General features: G+C 42.6%; 1 protein-coding gene across 7 annotated transcripts in view; it reads right to left on the bottom strand.

Annotated features, from left to right (window-relative positions):
• znf532 (zinc finger protein 532) overlaps positions 1–19693 on the bottom strand; it is a 259899-nt gene that overhangs the window by 5570 nt on the left and 234636 nt on the right. The gene's annotated exons all lie outside the window — the stretch shown is intronic.

The following is a 19693-nucleotide window of genomic DNA, read 5'->3' as shown; positions in this document are numbered from 1 at the left end:
TATAGTGCAAGGACAACAATCAATCACTGCCTCATCACCGACATGTTCAATTGCTATACAGATAATCGAACAAATTGTCCTCATTAACCATTGGAGACTTGGTGTAACAATTCCAACTTTATATTTTAGCCATAACAAGCAATTCTGATCACTTGATCATAACAATATTGCAGCCTTTGAATGGGGCAAGACAGTAATAAGTTAATTCAGCTATCAAGAAGTTTGACGTGTCCTTTGGATAAGAGACCTCAAGATGATGTAACAAAGTATTCAAGATTACAAAGAGATTTGACCAAATTTATAAAGACAAATTGTTCACTATGGTGAAGAATTCAAATAACAGGGATCCAAGTTAAAAATCAGGAAGTTAGGAGCAACAACACTTTTTCATCTAAAGGATTACAGAATTGTGGGATAAGTTATAAGGCAGATAAGATAAGCTCATTCAAGAAAAGGTTAGATGCTTTCTCGGAGAGGAAAGGAATGTAGGGATATTTGAAAGATGGGTTGAGATCAGTCATAAAGGTACACATAAATTCTACCATCCGCATCCAGTGTTATCCGCTTAACCTTTGCCATCTCGTATGGTCTTGCCACCTCTAAGATCATAACATTTCATCCCTTTTACCAGTAACATTGCCCTGCCCAACAGCACAGCTCAACCAACTTCTGTTCAGTAAAATACTCCCTAGCTCCTCCCTCTCCAACTCCTAACGGCGGCGCAGTGGTTAGCACTGCAGCCTCACAGCTCCAGCGACCCGGGTTCAATTCTGGGTACTGCCTGTGCGGAGTTTGCAAGTTCTCCCTGTGACCGCGTGGGTTTTTGCCGGGTGCTCCGGTTTCCTCCCACAGCCAAAGACTTGCAGGTTGATAGGTAAATTGGCCATTATAAATTGCCCCTAGTATAGGTCGGGGAATATAGGAAAGGTAGGGATGTGGTAGGAATATGGGATTAGTGTAGGATTAGTATAAATGGGTGGTTGATGGTCGGCACAGATTCGAAGGGCCTGTTTCAGTGCTGTATATCTAAATAAATAAATAAATCTCTCTCTCCTCTAACTTGACATCCATCCTGACAATGGCTGTCCATTAATATATTAACTTTCTTGACTCCGCTTTCAATGCCCTTGACCCCATCAGATTTTGAATGATCTTCCAACTCCATTCTCTTTCTCCAATTGTCTCCTTCATGGTCCCAAGTCCATAAGACTAATGCACTGTTAGCTTACAACCAACTTTTTTGTCCACTCCAAATCTGCTTAACCATCTCAACCAGGATTATCTCTCCCTCGCTGCAGCCAATTCCTCGCATTACTCCAGGATCATTCTGCACGGAAAGGACAACTGCAAATTCATCTTTTTCAACATGAACCAAATTTTCCAGCATCCATTCCCACTTCTGATGTGCAAGGTATGAGGACCTCGGGGAACTTCTTAGTTTCTAAAATCAAAACCATCGACTTAGTTCCCTCAGTTCTACCTTCTACATTTGCACAAACCTCCATTGTGGCCCCCTCATCCACTGACTTTTCTATCTCCTTTCCCACTCTCTCATCAGGCTGTTTTATTCGTTCCTTCAAATTCTTACCTGCCCATCACCTGGATAACATCCTTAGGTTACCAATCCTATCTCTAACCTGCCCTCGAAGTATCACCTTGGATCAGTGGTTGTACTCACCTCCCAGTCAGAACACAACTGGACTTGAACACATGATCTAGACTAAGAGTTTGATAGAGGTGTTCAAAATCATGAGGTGTCTGGACAGAGTAGACAGAGAAACTATTCCCATTGGCTGAAAGGTCAAGAACCAGAGGGCACAGATTTAAGGTGATTAGTAAAAGAACAAAAAGTGACATGAGAAGCTTTTGTAGGTAGTGATTAGGTTCTGAAATGTACTGCCTGAAAGGGTGGTGGGGGCAGCTTCAATCACGGCTTTCAAAAGGTATTTGGATAAGCATTTGAAGAGAAAAAGTTTGCAAGGGCAATGGGGAAAGGGCAGAGGAGTGGGGCTAGCTAAAATGCTCTTGCAAAGAACCAGCACTGACACAAGGGGCCAAATGGCCACCTTCTGTGCTGTCAGCATTCTATGATTCTAAGAGGGTGCTGTTTTAAACTAAGAGGAAGGCTTTAAATACTTTTCACAGACAGTGGTGAATACATGGAATGTATTGTCAAGAGAGGCAATAGGGACATATGTATCAGCAAATTCAAGGCAGAACTGAATCAATACCTTGACAAATATTCGATTGATGAATATGAGTGGTATTGTGATATATGTTGGCCTAACCTTTTCGATCATTTCACCAAAGATGAGAATGAACAGGTTACTTCAATCTTACAATAGAAAACTTAGACCTAATATTTCCTAGACAATGGGACTGGTGAGATATCCTTGCTAACTACTGCCCAATCTCTCACCTCCCTTTCCTCTCCAAAGTCCTTGAATGTGTTCTCACCACCCAAATTGGTGTCCACTTTTCACACAATTCCATGTTCAATCTCTCCAATCAGGTTCCGCCCATGCCACATCACTGAAACGCCCCTTTTCAAAGTCACAGAGGACAGTCTATGTGACTGTGACCATTGTAAACTATCTCCCCAATCCTTCTCAACCTGTCTGCAACCCTCGACATGGTTGACCACACAATCCTCCTTCAATGCCTCTCCTCCCTCATCCAGCTAGGTGAAACTGCCCTTGCCTGGTTCCATTCTTACCTACCGAATCGTGTCCAGAGAATGACCTGCAAAAGTTTCTCTTCCCACTCCCACAACGTTACTTCGGAGTTCCTAAAGCTCTAAGCTTGGCCCTCTCCTATTTCTCATCCACATGCTGCCCCTTGGTGACATCAGCCAAAAACACATCAGACTCCACATGTACGCTGACAACATTTAGCTCGATCTCCCAATCAGCTCTCTTGGCCCCTCCATCGTCTCTGATTTGTCACACTGCTTGTCTGATATTGGGGAACAGAAGCAATTGTCTTTGGTCTCTGCCACAAACTCTGTTTCCTGAACACCATTTCCATCTCTGCCCCTGGCAACTGTCTGAAGCTGAGCCAGACCATTCGCAAACCTAGCATTGTGTTTGACCTCAAAATAGCCACTCCATCACCAAGACTGCTCACTTTAACCCCCGTAAAATCGCCTGACTTTGACCCTCCTTCCTGCTGAAACCCTCCTCCATGCCTGTTACCTCTAGACTTGATTATTCCAATGGTCTCCTAGCTGGCCTCTCATCTTCCATCATATATAAACTCGAGCTTATCAAAAATTCTGCTGCCTGTATCTTAACTCACACCGAGTCCTGTTCACCGATCACTCATGCGCTCGCTGACCTACACTGGCTCTGTGTTCGACAATGCTACAATTTAAACATTTTCATCCTTGTTTTCAAATCGCTCCGTGGCATCGCTTTTCCCCATCTCTGTAACCTCCTCCAGCCCTACAAGCCTCCTTTACGCTCCTCCAATTTTGGCATCTTGTCTATCCCCTATTTTAATCACTCCACATTGAAGGTCATGTTTTCAGTTGCCTTGGCCCTCTGGAATTCCCTCCTTTAAGATGCTACTTAAAATCTATTTCTTTGATAGAGCTTTTGGTCATCTGTCCTGATATCTCCTTCTGTGGCTCCCATTGACATTTTTATTGATAATGCTCATGTTAAATACCTTGAAATGTTTTGTATTATTAAAGGCAGTATACAAGTGAAAGTTGCTGTTTTAAACTACACTGGTCCTGCATATTTTTCTCATGGTCATATAGGACTGTCACAATCCTATTGACTGTAGAACAGAGCAGCAATAGGTCAGAGTGTGGAACCTGTACATTATTGTCAAACAGGCCTGGTTTGGATATAATTCAGTTGGGAGGTTATGACTTCAAATTGGATTTATTGTTGGATGTTGAAAACCAGTCATTGTTTATTTTATATTATTCCACAACCAAAATAGCTTGGGGAGGCAGGAATAGTCCATTCTTTAATAGAACAAAGGGAGATGCTTCTATATCATGTTTAACACATGGAATAGATCATTTCATTCTGAAATGCACTCTGACAAACTGATGTCACTGCAAAAAGACTACCTTTAAATTTTACTCAGTATACATCACGTGGATTGCAAAGTTAACTTTAAATGTAGCTGAACTATGTGCGTTAAGTGTTGTTCACTTTATTTGGATCCCGGGTAATTTTAACAGCATGTATATAAGCTTAACTGTGGGGATGTGTGTTTGTTTGTGTGGGGGAGGGAATGGGGAAGACTTATCGAATTCAAGGTCTTATTCCAGGCAATGCAATATATTGCAGGTGGAGGTGAAATGTTTTGTCCATTTCTTTTTTCCATCATCAGCAATGGTTCTTGGATATGAAAATATATGAATCAAGGATGCTTTGTGATCTAATTCCATGGCAACTAATTAACATAATGCTTTTGATGCCATGCCAATTGTCAAAACAGCCTAAATACCAGTTTAATGGAAATAGAAAATGGTTTTTTCTACACCCAACCCGGAGAGCATACTGAAAATAGCTTTCATTAGTCCAGCACAAAATTGTCCTTACTTAGACATAACTACTATTTATTGTACCGGTACTGTCATCAAATCTAATTAGTGGGTCCGCTGTTTATGTCAACAACATTTCCATTTCTTTACTTGGAGGTGAGCAGCATTTATTGTGATGATGGTGTCATTAAATCTAATTAGTGAGACTGCTGTCTATGTCAACAAATCTCTAAAATGCTCGAGGCCATCAGTGCTCATGCTCCTGCTTTGATGAGATCATAATTGTTCCTTAAGGACAATTACATTATTGCTAAATTTTAGTGATAACATGGTGCCTGAAAAAAATGAAACTTTCAACCTGTGTCAATGAGCTGGATTTTGCAGTCAATGGCGAAGGAATAGCACTCACTGCAGACCTTGAAGAAAGCTGCCCACAAAGATCTAGTAATCTCTATGGTGTGGTTTCCCCTTTCCCAATGGCAGTATAACTTGGGTGCCAAGTCAAGGGGATCTCTTGGCATGCAGCAGCAGCGATGTCAGCAAGCAAGTAAGCAGCCAATTACATTGAAGTATTCACACATAGCAAACCAGGAAGTTAAAAGCACTTAAAAGCGTTCACTTTTCATTTAAATTTTCAGATAGCGAGATAAATGAGTAAATAAAGATAAACAAAGCTTTCAACAAAATATTTAATAAAATATTGATTTTTATCACACTGGAGAACTTTGGCATTCCGCAAATATAAAATTAGCTTCAATAAAAACAGAAATACTCAGTAGGTCTGTGGTGATAGAAACACATTTAATGTCTTAGAACTGTTATGATGAAAGGTCATCAACATTACTGAGTATTTCCAGTATTTTCTGTTTTAATTCCAGATTTCCAGCATCTGCAATATTTTACTCTTATAAAATTAGCTTCTCTGGGCCAGTGAAGGTGTTTAGTGGTAATTATGAAGTTAGTACGCCATTGAAAACCCAGTTGTCGTTCATTCAACAAGATGTAACCTTTTTACAGCAAGACTAATAGCCTAAAAGTGGAACTTCTCATCAAATCAGATTTCTCATTGATTGCAGTCTGGGAGTGCCTTAACAGCACACTTGTTGGAGAAGCATAGAATCACTGACAGCAGTTTCTGGATTTCAGTGTATTTCTGTTGACATACTAGGCTCCCACCTGCCAAGAATGAGGCACATCAATTTTGTCATGGACACTGATTTTTAACAGTTGTTGGAGCGAGGAAATGACTTGTTAAACAGATCAGCCGTGGCTGGAAAAAAAACATTTACATACTAGCAAACATCGAAGGTGAGGAAGCGCATTCCAAGGCCTGCTACGGAGAATACAAGGACCAGGACTGGTTAGACCAGCTGGTCACATGACTACCTGGCTGTTCCAGGGTTTTCTTTTGAACTGGCCACAGAGTTTGAAGACAGAAAGTCTGTTTGCTCCTCAACTGAGAAGATCTCACCTGCGCTCCCATCTCTTTCTCACAAGCCTCTGAATCCACTGAAGACACATGAACCCCAAGAGAGAAAAGTCTCTTACAGCAAACCAGGTTTAAGAATAATACTGGGCCCCAACAAAAAGCAAGATCTACCTACAATCAAGGACTTTACAGTGAGCTCGAAAGAACCGTAACAAAACCTCTTCAGATATTGCCTCAAACTTTTCCACTTTATTTTTCTTCTGTTCTTTTCTGTTTCTATTTGCATGTGTGTATCGCTTATGCATGTTAGCATGGGCGCGTCATGTATCTGTAGGCGTTAACCGAATCAGAGCTTAAGTTTAATAAATTTCAAATTTTCTTCTTTAAACCTAAAAAAGCCTGTTTATACTTTTTTTTTGCCTTATAATTGGAAAGCGGTGAACAAGGATTTACCGAGGGGGAGCTAAAAACATGGTGTGTTTAAAATTAAACTCTGTTACGGTAAGACCGTGAAGGCTGAGAGGGACTCCTAGACACTTTTCTCGCCTGATCGTAACACTGTGCATGTATAGACTCCAGAAGTTGCTGCCAGTTTCAGTCGAGTAATGACGACAAATGCTGACAGTTTTATGTTATTACCACCACAATATCCAGGCCAATATTCAAGTATGATTTATACTGACACTGCACAGCTCATTTGGAGTGCAACTGGGCCAAATATAAATGCCTGCATGCAATTCAAATTCTGGTTACAATTCTGACAAATAACTACAACAGTTGCACTGCATCGTTCTAAGATCTCAGTCTACTGGTCCTTCAAAATATTGTCCTATGGAGAGGCACAAAGCAGCAATGAGTGGATTTTTGATATTTCTTTAGATGGGGAAAGAAAGACAAATACAAGCTACCTTGTGTCAGTCCTGCACAATGCATAGAGCCAAAACCAACATTTTCAGAAACTTGGAAGCAATGTCTATTCAGTCTTTTTGGGTAGGAAATGACGAGGAGAATGAGGAAAGAACGAGCAAAGATAAATTTATAGTTAAATGGTGACAAAAACAGGAATGTGGTCAGGACTCAAGGGCATTAATAGGGGGAGTTCATGAAGTACAAATCACACATGGACTATTGCAGAGTGGACTCAATTAGTTAAATTACATTTCTTCATTAATACATTATGTAGAACTGAATAGCATAGCAAATAAAATATATTTAAAGTAGCCTAAAAAACTGAGAGCCAATGTTCAAAGTTTTGTAACAGAGAGCATTATAATGAACACTGAGCATCTGATGAAGAGTGACACACCTCTGCTATCAAGTATTAATAGTTCATGCTCTCGCTGACAGCGCCAAATGTCAATATGCAGACTTCTGATATATAACAAACTTAACTAAATGGGAAACGGATCATGGTTGGAATGTTGTGCAAATTAAATTACCAGTATGCAATGATTTTACTTTCAAATAGAATTGATTTGGAAGGAGGCTCTATTAATCTTGTGCAATTATGCAGGACCAACTGTTCTTAAGGCTTACTTTGTATAGTGGGCCATTCAGTGATGTCTATTCATCGTTTGAATTATTTAGTAGAATATGAGGACTGATTTGGAAGGTTCAGGTGTCATACATTGGGACAGAAAGGACAAAGGTAAATTAATAGAGGTTTTTAAAATAATGAAATGTTTTGAGAGAACAAGTAGGGAAATACTATTGCTTCTGGTTGGTGACTCAATAATGAGGAGCAATCCTTTTCAAATTTTCAATGAGAACGAGGAGAGAGGTTATGGAAACTCTCTTTACACAGAGGGCTTTTGGAGGCTGGAATGCTTTGCCACAGTAAATAGCTGAAAGAGACACCATGCTCTGCCATAGATGGAAATTCAGGCATGGAGTACTTAATCTTTTAAGGGAAAATTTGATAATTATTTGAAGCAAAGGAAGATTCAGGGCTGTGGGCAGAGTGCGGGGCAGTGGAATTAGTTTTGAATTGTTCTAGCAAACAGCCAAAAGAGACACAATGGCCTTTCATGCTGTTAACTTCTGCGGTTGGATCTTTGATGGACAAATATGGAGAGGGCACAAAGGTCTGGAGATATCTTTCCTCATCCTTCTCAATCTGTTTTCAGCCTTTGACATGGTTAGCACATCAACCTCCTCCAATGCCTCTCGACTGTCATCCAGCTGGGTGGGACTGTACTCACTTGGTTCCATTCTTATCTATCAAGTCGTAGCCAGAGCCTCATCTGCAGTGGCTTCTCCTCCTGTTCCTGCACCGTTACCTCTGGTGTCCCCAAGAAACCATCCTTGGCCCCTCCTATTTCTCATCTACATGCTGCACCCTCTGCGAAATCATTAAAATCACTTCAGTTTCCATGCCACTGACATCCAGTCCTACCTCACCACCACCTCTCTGGACTCAGAGTCCCTGGCAACTGTCTGAGGCTGAACCAGACTATTCACAACCTTGGTTTCATATCTGATCCCAGAGATGAACCTCTGACCACATATTCATGCCATCACTAAGACTGCCTATTTCCACCTTGTTAACTGCTTTCGAGTCCACCTCTGGTTCAGCTCATCTTCTGCTGAAATCCTCATCCATGTGCTCATTACCTCTAGACCTGACTCTTCTAATGCACTCCTGACCAGCCTCCCATGTTTTACCCTCCGTAAACTTGAGGTCAACAAAACTCTGCTGCCCCTGTCCTAACTTGCACCAAGTCCCATTCATCCAACATCCCATGCTTGCTGACTTGCATTGGCTCTCATTTAGGCAAAGCCTTGTTTTTGAAATTCTCATCTTTGTTTTCAAATCCCTCCATGGTCTCACTCCTCACTATCTCTGTAATTCTCTCCAGCCATACAACCCTCCGAGAAATCGGTGTTCCTCCAAATCTGGCCTCTTGAGCATCCTCCATTTTAATCACTCCACTGTTGACCGCCATGCCTTCGCTGCCAAGGTCCTAAGCTCTGGAATTCCCTCCCTAAACCTCTCTGCCTCTCCTCTTTCTTCTTTTAAGACGCTCTTTAGAACCTACCTCTTTAACCAAGCTTTTGGTCATTGCCATACATGGCTCCTGCAAAGCACTTGGGATGTTTTACTACACTAATAATGCGACATCAGTGCAAGTTGTTGTTTCTTCCAGCACAATTAACCCAAAATCAGCCAAACTAGTGCAAAATATGGTGGAATTTACACAATGCATTGGTTAGGTCACAATTATCATATTGTGTCCACTTTTGGATGCACTGTTTTAGAAAGGATGTCAAGATCATGCAGACGTTAAAGAGTTTTAATAAGATCATCTGAGAAAAAGATAAGCTTATATTATGTGAGAATAGAGAACGGGAATTCTTTTCGTTACAATTGGAAAGGTGAATAGGAAATCATAGAGGGATTCAAAATTATCAGGGGTTTTCATAAGATAAATAGGGAAATAGTATTTTCAATGGTTAGTGGAAGGCATAAATTTCAGATTGTCACTAAAAGATCAAAGGAAGAGGTTACTTTTTTTTTAATGGTTGGCTGTTAGAGCTTGGAATGCCTAACCAGGAATGGTGGTATCATAGCTTTTGAAAGGAAATGAATAAATATTTGAAAATTAAAAGTTTAACAAGGAAAGTGCAGAGGAACAGGACCGTGTGAATAGCTCTATCAAAGAACTGGCACAGATGCAGTGGTCTCCTGTCCTGAAAAATTATCAATTTATGAGACATAGGGAAAAGATATTTGAGGGATTTTTTTTGCAGAATTTTTAACAAAACACAACACAAGCTTCTCAAGCAAACAGAAAGGATATCATTGACTGTATTTTGTGTACACTTAGAAAATGTAAACATTCTAATCTGCAATAGCTGAGTCAGATACACACACAGAAAGAGACAGAACATAAGAATATAAGAACATTATAGGAGCAGCAGTAGGCCATTCAGCCCCTCAAGCCTGCCCCACCATTCAATAAGATCATGGCTGATCTGCCCCAGACCTCAACTCCTCTTTCGTGCCAGCTCCTCATAGCCCTCAATTCCCCGATATTTCAAAATCTACCTACCTCCTCTTTAAATACTTTCAGTGATCTAACCTCCACAACTCTCCGGGGTAGAGAATTCCAGACATTCCAGAGAGAGAGACACATAGACACAAATACATACACAGAGATGGATGTACAGGTATCAGTCACACTGTATTTCTAGAGATCTCTAGATTTCTATACAAACCTGTGCTGCCAAACCTGGGACAATTCCTTCACAATGCAATCAGACCCTTCTACTGTAATTCCAGGGCAAAAGCTCCCCCGCCCCATCCTATGCTGCCAAACCTTAACACCTCCACTTGAGCAGTGCCAAACTCCTACCTCACCTCAGCTCCGCCAAGCCTGAAAACATTTCCTAGTACTACCAAAGTCTGTTAAAAGAATAAAATACTAGGCCGAGCATACATTTCCTGTTTGTCACATTTACGTCCTGGGTCACAATTCCTTAAAATGGGCAAGCCATTTAGGACTGAGATAAGGAGGAACTTCATTCAGAGGTTGGTGAATCCTTGGAATTCTCTGCCCCAGAAGTTGCTGTAAGCTCAGTCACTGAGTAAGTTCAAGACACAGATCGATAGATTTCTAGATGCTAATGACATCAAGGGATATGGGAACAGTGCGGGAATATGGTATTGAGGTAGACGATCAGCCATGACCTAGAATGGTGGAGCACGCTCAAAGAACTAAATGGCCTACACTTGCTCCTATGTTCCTTCCTAATTCTGTCATGTCAAATGATGCCTAAAGATGCTTTCAAATGAAGAATTTCTTTCAATACTCATCATTACTTAAACTTTCAGCCTCCTAACAACAGGTGGCACTTCTGCTCAATGTGTATTCTTTTAAATAAAACAACCTGCCTTGCTATAAACTGGGGAAAAAGCAGGAACTTGTCAGGTGGGCAATTGATGCGAATGGTGGGAAGGGTTATGGGCTGAGGGTGCAGGTGAAAGGAGGGAGCTGATCAAATAAGGAAATGGGGGCTCAGGGAGTGGCCATTAAAAGGAGAGCTGATAGGAAAGGAGATCATGGGTATAGGATGAAGGTGGCATGAGAGCTGAAAGTTGAGTAGGTGGACAAGGAAATGGTTGTTCACTGGAGGGGCAGCAAGGGCTCAGGAAGGATACTGAGCAATAGGGGTACTATAAAGGAGCGCAATTCAAATGAACAGCTGATGGGACAAGGTGAGGTTGGCATGAGAGGTGTTGGTAAAACAAAGCAGTTAAGCCAGGTAATAGCCACATAGAGAAGCAGCAGGGATGAGTGACACAATTAGGGATGCAAGGAGAGCCACTGAGGCCTAGAGGCTGCATTAGTCCTCCCCCAGGCCTAGAAAAGTGAACCTGCAACGCTTGCCGATCTGCCACATCACTCACCACCTTGCACCAAAAGTAAACATGAGAAAAGACAAAAAGACACAGAAGTGAAGCAATAAAGAAAATAAAAGCAGAAATGAACAGGGGAGAAAGAGCTAGAATCATAGAAGGTTTAAGGCACAGAAAGAGGCCACTTGGCCCATTGTGTCCGTGCTGGCCGAAAAAGATTCACCTATTCTAATCCCACCTTCCAGCATTTGGTCCATAGCGCTGCAGATTACGGCACTTGAGGTGCATATCCTGACTCCTTTTGAATGAGTTGAGGGTTTCTGCCTCAACTACACTTTCAGGCAGTGAATTCCAGACCCCCATCACCGTCTGGGTGAAAAAGTCTTTCCTCATCTCCCCTCTAATTTTTCTACCAATCACTTTAAATCTATGCCCCCTCATCACTGACCTCTCTGCTAAGGTGAATAGAACCTTCATCTCCACTCTATCCAGGCCCTTTAAAATTTTGTACATTTCAATCGGATCTCTCCTCAGCCTTCTCTGTTCCAAGGAGAACAACCCCAGCCTATTCAATCTTGCCTCAGAGCTGCATTTTTACAGTCCTGGCAACATCCTCATGAATCTCCTCTGTACCCTCTCTAGTGCAATTACATCCTTTCTGTAGTGAGGTGACCAGAACTGCACACAGTACTCAAGTTGTGGCCTAACCAATGAGTTACACAGTTCCAGCATTACCGCCCTGATCTTTTTTCTATACCTTGGCTAATAAAGGAAAGGATTCCATACGTCTTCTTAACCACCTTATTGATCTGTCCTGCTATCTTCAGGGATCTGTGAACATTCACCCAAAGGTCCCTCACTTCCTCTACACTTCTCAGTATTTTCCCAATAATCATGTATTCCTTTGCCTTGTTTGACCTCCCCAAATGTAGCACCTCACACTTCTCCAGGTTGAATTCCATTTGCCACTTTTCTGCTAATCTGACCAGACCATCAATATCTTCCTGCAGCCTACATCTATCCTCCTCGCTATCTACCACACGGCCAATCTTTGGGTCGTCTGCAAACTTCTTGATCATGCCCCCTACATTTACGTCCAAATCGTTAATATATACCACAAAAAGCAGGGGACGCAGTACTGAGCCCTGTTGAATGCCACTGGAAACAGCCCTCCAGTTGCTAAAACACCTGTCAACAATTACCCTTTGTTTCCTGCCACTGAGCCAATTGTACATTACACTGAGCCAAACCTTGCTGCATTTCCCTGGATCCCATGGAATTTTATTTTTTTTAAACCAGTCTGCCATGTGGGACCTTGTCAAAAGCCTTGCTAAAATCCATGTAGATCACATCAACTGCACTACCCTCATCTATCTTCCTTGTTCTTCTTCAAAAAATTCAATCAAGTAGATTAGACAAGATCTTCCCTTACCAAATCCATGCTGACTATCCTTGATTAACCTGTGCCTTTCTCAGTGACAGTTTATCCTGTCTCTCAGAATAGATTTCAATAATTTGCCCATTGCTGAAGTTAAACTGACTGGCCTGTAATTATTTGGTCTATCCTTCGCTCCCTTTTTAAACAGAGGTACAATGTTAGCAATTCTCCAATCTTCTGGCACACCTGTATCCAGTGAGGACTGGAAAATGATGGTCAGACCTCCTGCTATTTCTTCTCTTGCTTCTTTTAACAGCCAAGGATACATTTCATCTGGCCCTGGTGATTTATCAACTTTCAAAGATGCTAGTCCCAATAATACTTCCTCTCTCCCTATGTTTATCACTTCCAATACGTCACACCATTCCTCCTTAATTACAATATTTGCATCACCCCCCTCGTTCGTGAAGCAGACACAAAGTAAGAACCATACCAATATCTTCCGTCCCTACACATAGATTGCCTTTTTGGTCTTTTATGGGCCCTACTCTCTCCTTAGTTATCCTCTGACTCTTAATGTATTGATAAAACAACTTTTAGTTCACCCTGATTTTGCCTGCCAATATTCTTTCATGCCCTCTCTTTGCTACATGGAAGCAAGAGCAGAGAACAGAGAAAATAACATGAACTTGACAGATAAGAAAGAGACTGAATCCTCTATAAATTACATTTCCATTGTCTTGTAAACCAGCATATAGAAGATGTGAAAATACACAGCTATAGTGTACAGGTCATTTCCAACACAGCAGAAGAAATACAAATAATATATTATTTCACCAGTTCACCACATACAGTTCAATAAAATAATACCACTGTGTAATCTGGCTGTAAGGCCTCTGTCTTTGGCTGTAGATTTAAAAATACAAATTTAATGAAAGTCAGTGTTGTTTAATGGTTGAGTGAAATTGCTAACTTATGCTAAATATGGCAATGTTTGTGTTGTGAGCATGCATTCACAAAGAACTAGATATGTAATTGCTCAAGCTAAGTTACAGGCAGAGAGGAGGATCCTCCTCACATCACTCCAAGTTGTGTTTGCATCCAAGTTTTCATATCAAACGTAATTATGTTCTGCTTCCTGGACATCCCCTATCATTACATTACCTAACTATCCCCACTTCATTTCCAAGAAAAATAACTGCCTCCTTCCTTGTTCAACTAATAACATATTGATCCAGAAAGCCGTGCTGGAGACTTTCCACTTATTTGCCACTTACTTTTACCTCAATTTGTCTTTGTATAAATGAAGTCGCCCACTATTATGGCTTTGCTATTTTGGCATATTTCTCTAATTTTTTGATTTGTCTCTTCCTCTATCTCCTTTCCACTGCTTACTGGTCTGCAATAAACTCTTAACAGAATAATGGTGCCATTCTTATTTCTTAACCAAACAGATTCAGCTTTTGCACAATTGTTCTAGTGTGATAATGAAATATCTACTTAATATTGCCACATCTCCTTTCCTTTCTCCCATTCTATCCTTCCTGAATATTTTGTAACCAGGAATATTTAGCTCCCAGCCCTGCCCCGATCAAATCCATCTCTTGTTCATGCTGTTGCATTATACCCCATCAACAGTAATTTTACTCCAATATTTGCTGCATTTACACACATGCAGGTCAAAACTGCTACTGTCTGTTTAGTAGTGCTTACTTGATTCCCTGCATTTGATATCTTTTCTGTTTTCCTCTAACTTTTTCTATATCTGTTTGCTATGTTGTCTGCTGCCTCGTGTTTTTCCCTCCTATGCCATATTCGTCTACAACTGCCCTTTTATCCACTGAAACATATGGGAACTCATAATAGGCAATGGTCCAATTTCATTCTTAACTTTTACACTAGTTGGCTGGTCACTAATATAATTACAGTGCGGTTTATCAAAAACATTTCCTAAGAACATTTAGTATTGTTTGAAATTGTTTTGGCGCATGCCCTTTGGTGACTAAAAATGATGAGTTATTTAAAAATGGATAGTGCAATAGCATGTAAATAATCCATCAAGATCCATGGCAGCTAGCCATTAAAGTCTCTAAATAACAGAGTATTTATTATTTATAGCTAATTGAACTCAATTACTTTATTGTTCTCTGATCAATAAATCAAAACAGAAAGTCACACAGAAAAACAAAGGGACGCAGCATAAAATATGGGTGTACAATGATACTTGGATCAGTGGGATAGTTTTCCAGTGTATTATTTAGAGAACACCCATGTTTGTTTTGTCTACACGCCAAAAAGGCAATTCACATAATCGAAATGTGTGTCCTACAAACAGAAACCCGCAACCTATATATACACCACGAGTGCGATAGTGTGGCACAGGACAATTAACTTTTCATTATAATGGGAAGCCAACAAGTTCTGTATTTTTTTATTCGTTCGGGGGATATGGGTGTCGTTGGCTGGGGAAGCATTTATTGCCCATCCCTAATTGCCCTGGAGTAGGTGGTGGTGAGCTGCCTCCTTGAACCGCTGCAGTCCTTGAGGTGCTGGTACACAAACAGTGCTGTTAGGAAGGGAGTTCCAGGATTTTGACCCAGTAACAGTGAAGGAATGGTGATATAGTTCCAAGTCAGGATGATGTGGAGCTTGGAGGGGAACTTGCAGGTGGTGGTGTTCCCATGTATCTGCTTCCCTTGTCCATCTAGGCGCTAGAAGTTGCGTGTTTGGAAGGTGCTGTCGAAGGAGCCTTGGTGAGTTGCTGCAATGCAACTTGTAGATGGTACACACTGCTGCCACTGTGCGTCGGTGGTGTAGGGAGTGAATGTTGAAGGTGGTGGACGGGGTGCCAATCAAGCGGGCTGCTTTGTCCTGGATGGTGTCGAGCTTCTTGAATGTTGTTGGAGCTGCACCCATCCAGGCAAGTGGAGAGTATTCCATCACTCCTGACTTGTGCCTTGTAGATGGTGGACAGGCTTTGGGGAGTCACGAGGTGAGTTACTCGTCACAGGATTCTCAGCCTCTGACCTGCTCTTGTAGCCAGAGTATTTATGTTTCTGGTCGATGGTAACCTCCAAGATTTTGAAAGTGGTGGATTCAGTGATGGTAATGCCATTGAACGTCAAGGGCACTTATTTGCTCTTAGATTTTTTAGATTTTTTTTTTTAGATTTAGAGATACAGCACTGAAACAGGCCCTTCGGCCCACCGAGTCTGTGCCGACCATTAACCACCCATTTATAATAATCCTACACTAATCCCATATTCCTACCACATCATCACCTGTCCCTATATTCCCCTACCACCTACCTATACTAGGGGCAATTTATAAAGGCCAAGTTACCTATCAACCTGCAAGTCTTTTGGCTGTGGGAGGAAACCGGAGCACCTGGAGGAAACCCACGCAGACACAGGGAGAACTTGCAAACTCCACACAGGCAGTACCCGGAATTGAACCCGGGTCGCTGGAGCTGTGAGGCTGCGGTGCTAACCACTGCGCCACTGTGCCGCATCTTATTTGAGATGGTCATTGCCTGGCAATTGTGTGGTGCAAATGTTACTTGACATTTATCAGCCCAAGCCTGGATGTTGTCCAGATCTTGCTGCTTCAGTATCTGAGGAGTCACGAATGGTGCTGAACATTGTGCAATCATTAGCGAACATCCCCACTTCTGACCTTATGGTCGAGGGAAGGTCATTGATGAAGCATCTGAAGATGGTTGGACCTAGGACACATCCCTAAGGAACTCCTGCAGTAATGTCCTGGGACATTCCGTTGTGCTAGGTATGACTCCAACCAGTGGAAGGTTTTCCCCCTGACTGCGATTGGCTCCTTGATGCCATACTCGGTCAAATGCTGCCTTGATGTCAAGGGCTGCCACTCTGACTTGACCTCTAGAGTTCAGCTTTTTTGTCCATGTTTGGACCAAGGTTGTAATGAGGTCAGGAGCTGAGTGGCACTCGCGGAATTCAAACTGAGCGTCAGTGAGCAGGTTATTGCTGAGCAAGTGCTATTTAATAGCACTGCCCATCACCTTGCTGATGATCGGAGGTAGACTGATAGGTAAATGGCCAGGTTGGATTTGTCCTGTTTTTTGTGCACAGGACATATCTGGGCAATTTCCCACATTGCAGGGTAGATGCCAGTGTTGTAGCTGTACTGGAACAGCTTGGCCAGGGGTGCGGCTAGTTCGGGAGCACAAGGCTTCAGTACTATTGCTGGAATGTTGTCAAGGCCCATAGCCTTTGCAGTATCCAGTGCCTTCAGCGGTTTCTTAATATCATGTGGAGTGAACTGGATTGGCTGAAGACTGGCATCTGTGATGCTGGGGACATCAGGAGGAGGCTGAGATGGATCATCAACTCAGCACTTCCGGCTGAAGATGGATGCAAATGCTTCGGCCTTGTCGTTTGCACTGATGTGCTGGGCTCCCCCATCGTTGAGGATGGAGATGTTTGCGGAGCGTCCTCCTCCTGTCAGTTGTTTAATTGTCCATCACCATTCATGATTAGATGTGGCACTACTGTAGAGCTTAGATCAGTATATGGTGGATAAATGAGAGGTTATCCACTTTGGTTGTATAAACAGAAAGGCAGAATATTATCTAAATGGTGATAGATTGGGAAAGGGAGAGGTGCAATGCGACCTGGATGTCCTTGTACACCAGTTGCTGAAAGCAAGCTTTCAGGTGCAGCAAGCAAATGGTATGTTGGCCTTCATTGCAAGAGGATTTGAGTACAGGAGCAAGGATGTCTTACTGCAGTTATACAGGGCTTTGGTGAGACCACATCTGGTGCATTGTGTGCAGTTCTGGTCTCCTTATCTGAGGAAGGACGTTCTTGCCATGGAGGGAGTGCAAAGAAGATTTACTAGGCTGATTCCTGGGATGGCAAGATTGATATATGAGGAGAGATTGGGTCGACTAGACCTATATTCACTGGAGTTTAGAAGAATGAGAGGGGATTTCATAGAAACCTATAAAATTCTAACAGGACTGGACAGGCTGGATGCAGGGAGGATGTTCCCGATGGCTCGGAGGTCCAGAACCAGGGGTCACAGTCTCAGGATACGGGGTATGTTATTTAGAACCAAGATGAGGAGAAATTTCTTCACTCGGAGGATGGGGAACCTGTGGAATTCTCTACCGCAGAAGGCAGTGGAGACCAAGTCATTAAATATATTCAAGAAGGAGATAGATATGTTTCTTAATGCCAAAGGGATCAAGGGATATGGGGAGAAAGTGGGGAGAAAGTGGGAACAGGGTACTAAATTAGACGATCAGCCGTGATCTTTTTTGAATGGCAGAGCAGGTCCAAAGGGCCGAATGGCCTACTCCTGCTCCTAGTTTTCTATGTTTCTATGATCCATTGGTTGTCAGATCGCTTAGCCCTGTCGTCTGCATGCTGCTTCTGCTGTTTGGCGTGCCAATAGTCCTGTGCTTACAACTCATTTTTAGGTATGCCTGGTGTTGCTCGTGGCATGCCCTCTTGCACTCTTCATTGAACCAGGGCTGGTCCCCCGACTTGATGGTGATGGTAATGGTACAACAGGGGATGTACAGGGCCATGAGGTTACAGATTGTGGTTGAATACAAATCTGCTGCTGACGGTCCACAGCACCTCATGGATGCCCAGTTTTGAGTTGCTAGATCTGTTCGAAGTCTATCCTATTCTGCACGGTCATAGTACCAAACAACACAATGGTGGGTACCCTCAGTGTGAAGACAGGATTTCGTCTCCACAAGGACTGTCCGGTGGTCACTCCTACCAATACTGTCATGGACAGATGCATCTGCAACAGGTAGACTGGTGAGGACGAGGTCAAGTAGGTTTTTCCCACTTGTTGGTTCCCTCACCACCTGCCACAGACCCAGTCTACCAGCTATGTCCTTTAGGACTCGGCCAGCTAGGTCAGTAGTGCTGCTACCGAGCTACTATTGGTGATTAACATTGAAGTCCCCCACCCAGAGTTCATGTTATGCTCTTGCTACCCTCAGTGCTTTTTTAAATTTTTTTTTATTTATTTGTTCATGGGATGTTGGCATTCCTGGCTAGGCCAGCATTTATTGCCCATCCCTAATTGCCCTTGAGAAGATGGTGGTGAGCTGCCTTCTTGAACCACTGCAGTCCATGTGAGGTAGGTACACCCACAGTGCTGTTAGGACGGGAGTTCCAGGATTTTGACCCAGCGACAGTGAAGGAACGGCGGGAGATATAGTTTCAAGTCAGGATGGTGTGTGACTTGGAGGGGGAAATTGCAGGTGGTGGCGTTCCCATGCGTCTGCTGCTCTTAAAAGTTGGTAGAGATCACAGGTTTGTAAGGTGCTATCTAAGGAGTCTTGGTATGTTGCTGCAGTGCATCTTGTAGATGGTACACACTTCTGCCATTGTGCGTCAGTGGTAGAGGGAGTGAATATTTGTGGATGGGGTGCCAGTCAAGTGGGCTGCTTTGTCGTGGATGGTGTCGAGCTTCTTGAGTGTTGTAGGAGCTGCATCCATCCAGGCAAGTGGACAGTATTCCATCACACTCCTGACTTGTGCTTGTAGATGGTGGACAATCTTTGGGTTATCAGGAGGTGAGTTACTCGCCGCAGGAATTCTAGCCTCTGACCAGTTCTTGTAGCCATGGTATTTATATGGCTACTCCAGTTCAGTTTCTGGTCAATGGTAGCCTCCTGGATGTTGATAGTAGGAGATTCAACGATCGTAATGCCATTGAATGTCATGGGGAAATGGTTTGATTCTCTCTTGTTGGAGATGGTCATTGCCTGGCACTTATGTGGCTTGACTGTTACTTGCTATTTATCAGCCCAAGCCTGGATATTGTCTAGGTCTTGCTGCATTTGTACACAGACTGCTTCAGTATCTGAGGAGTCGCGAATGGTGCTGAACATTGTTCGCTGATGATTGCACATCGCCACTTCTCACCTAATGATTGAAAGAAGGGCATTGATGAAGCAGCTGAAGATGGTTGGGCCTAGGATACTACCCTGAGGAACTCCTGCAGTGATGTCCTGGAGCTGAG

The sequence above is a fragment of the Heterodontus francisci genome, chromosome 1, assembly GCF_036365525.1.
Source record: "Heterodontus francisci isolate sHetFra1 chromosome 1, sHetFra1.hap1, whole genome shotgun sequence".
Taxonomy (NCBI): Eukaryota; Metazoa; Chordata; class Chondrichthyes; order Heterodontiformes; family Heterodontidae; genus Heterodontus; species Heterodontus francisci.
This window is presented reverse-complemented; position numbering and strand designations above follow the sequence as displayed.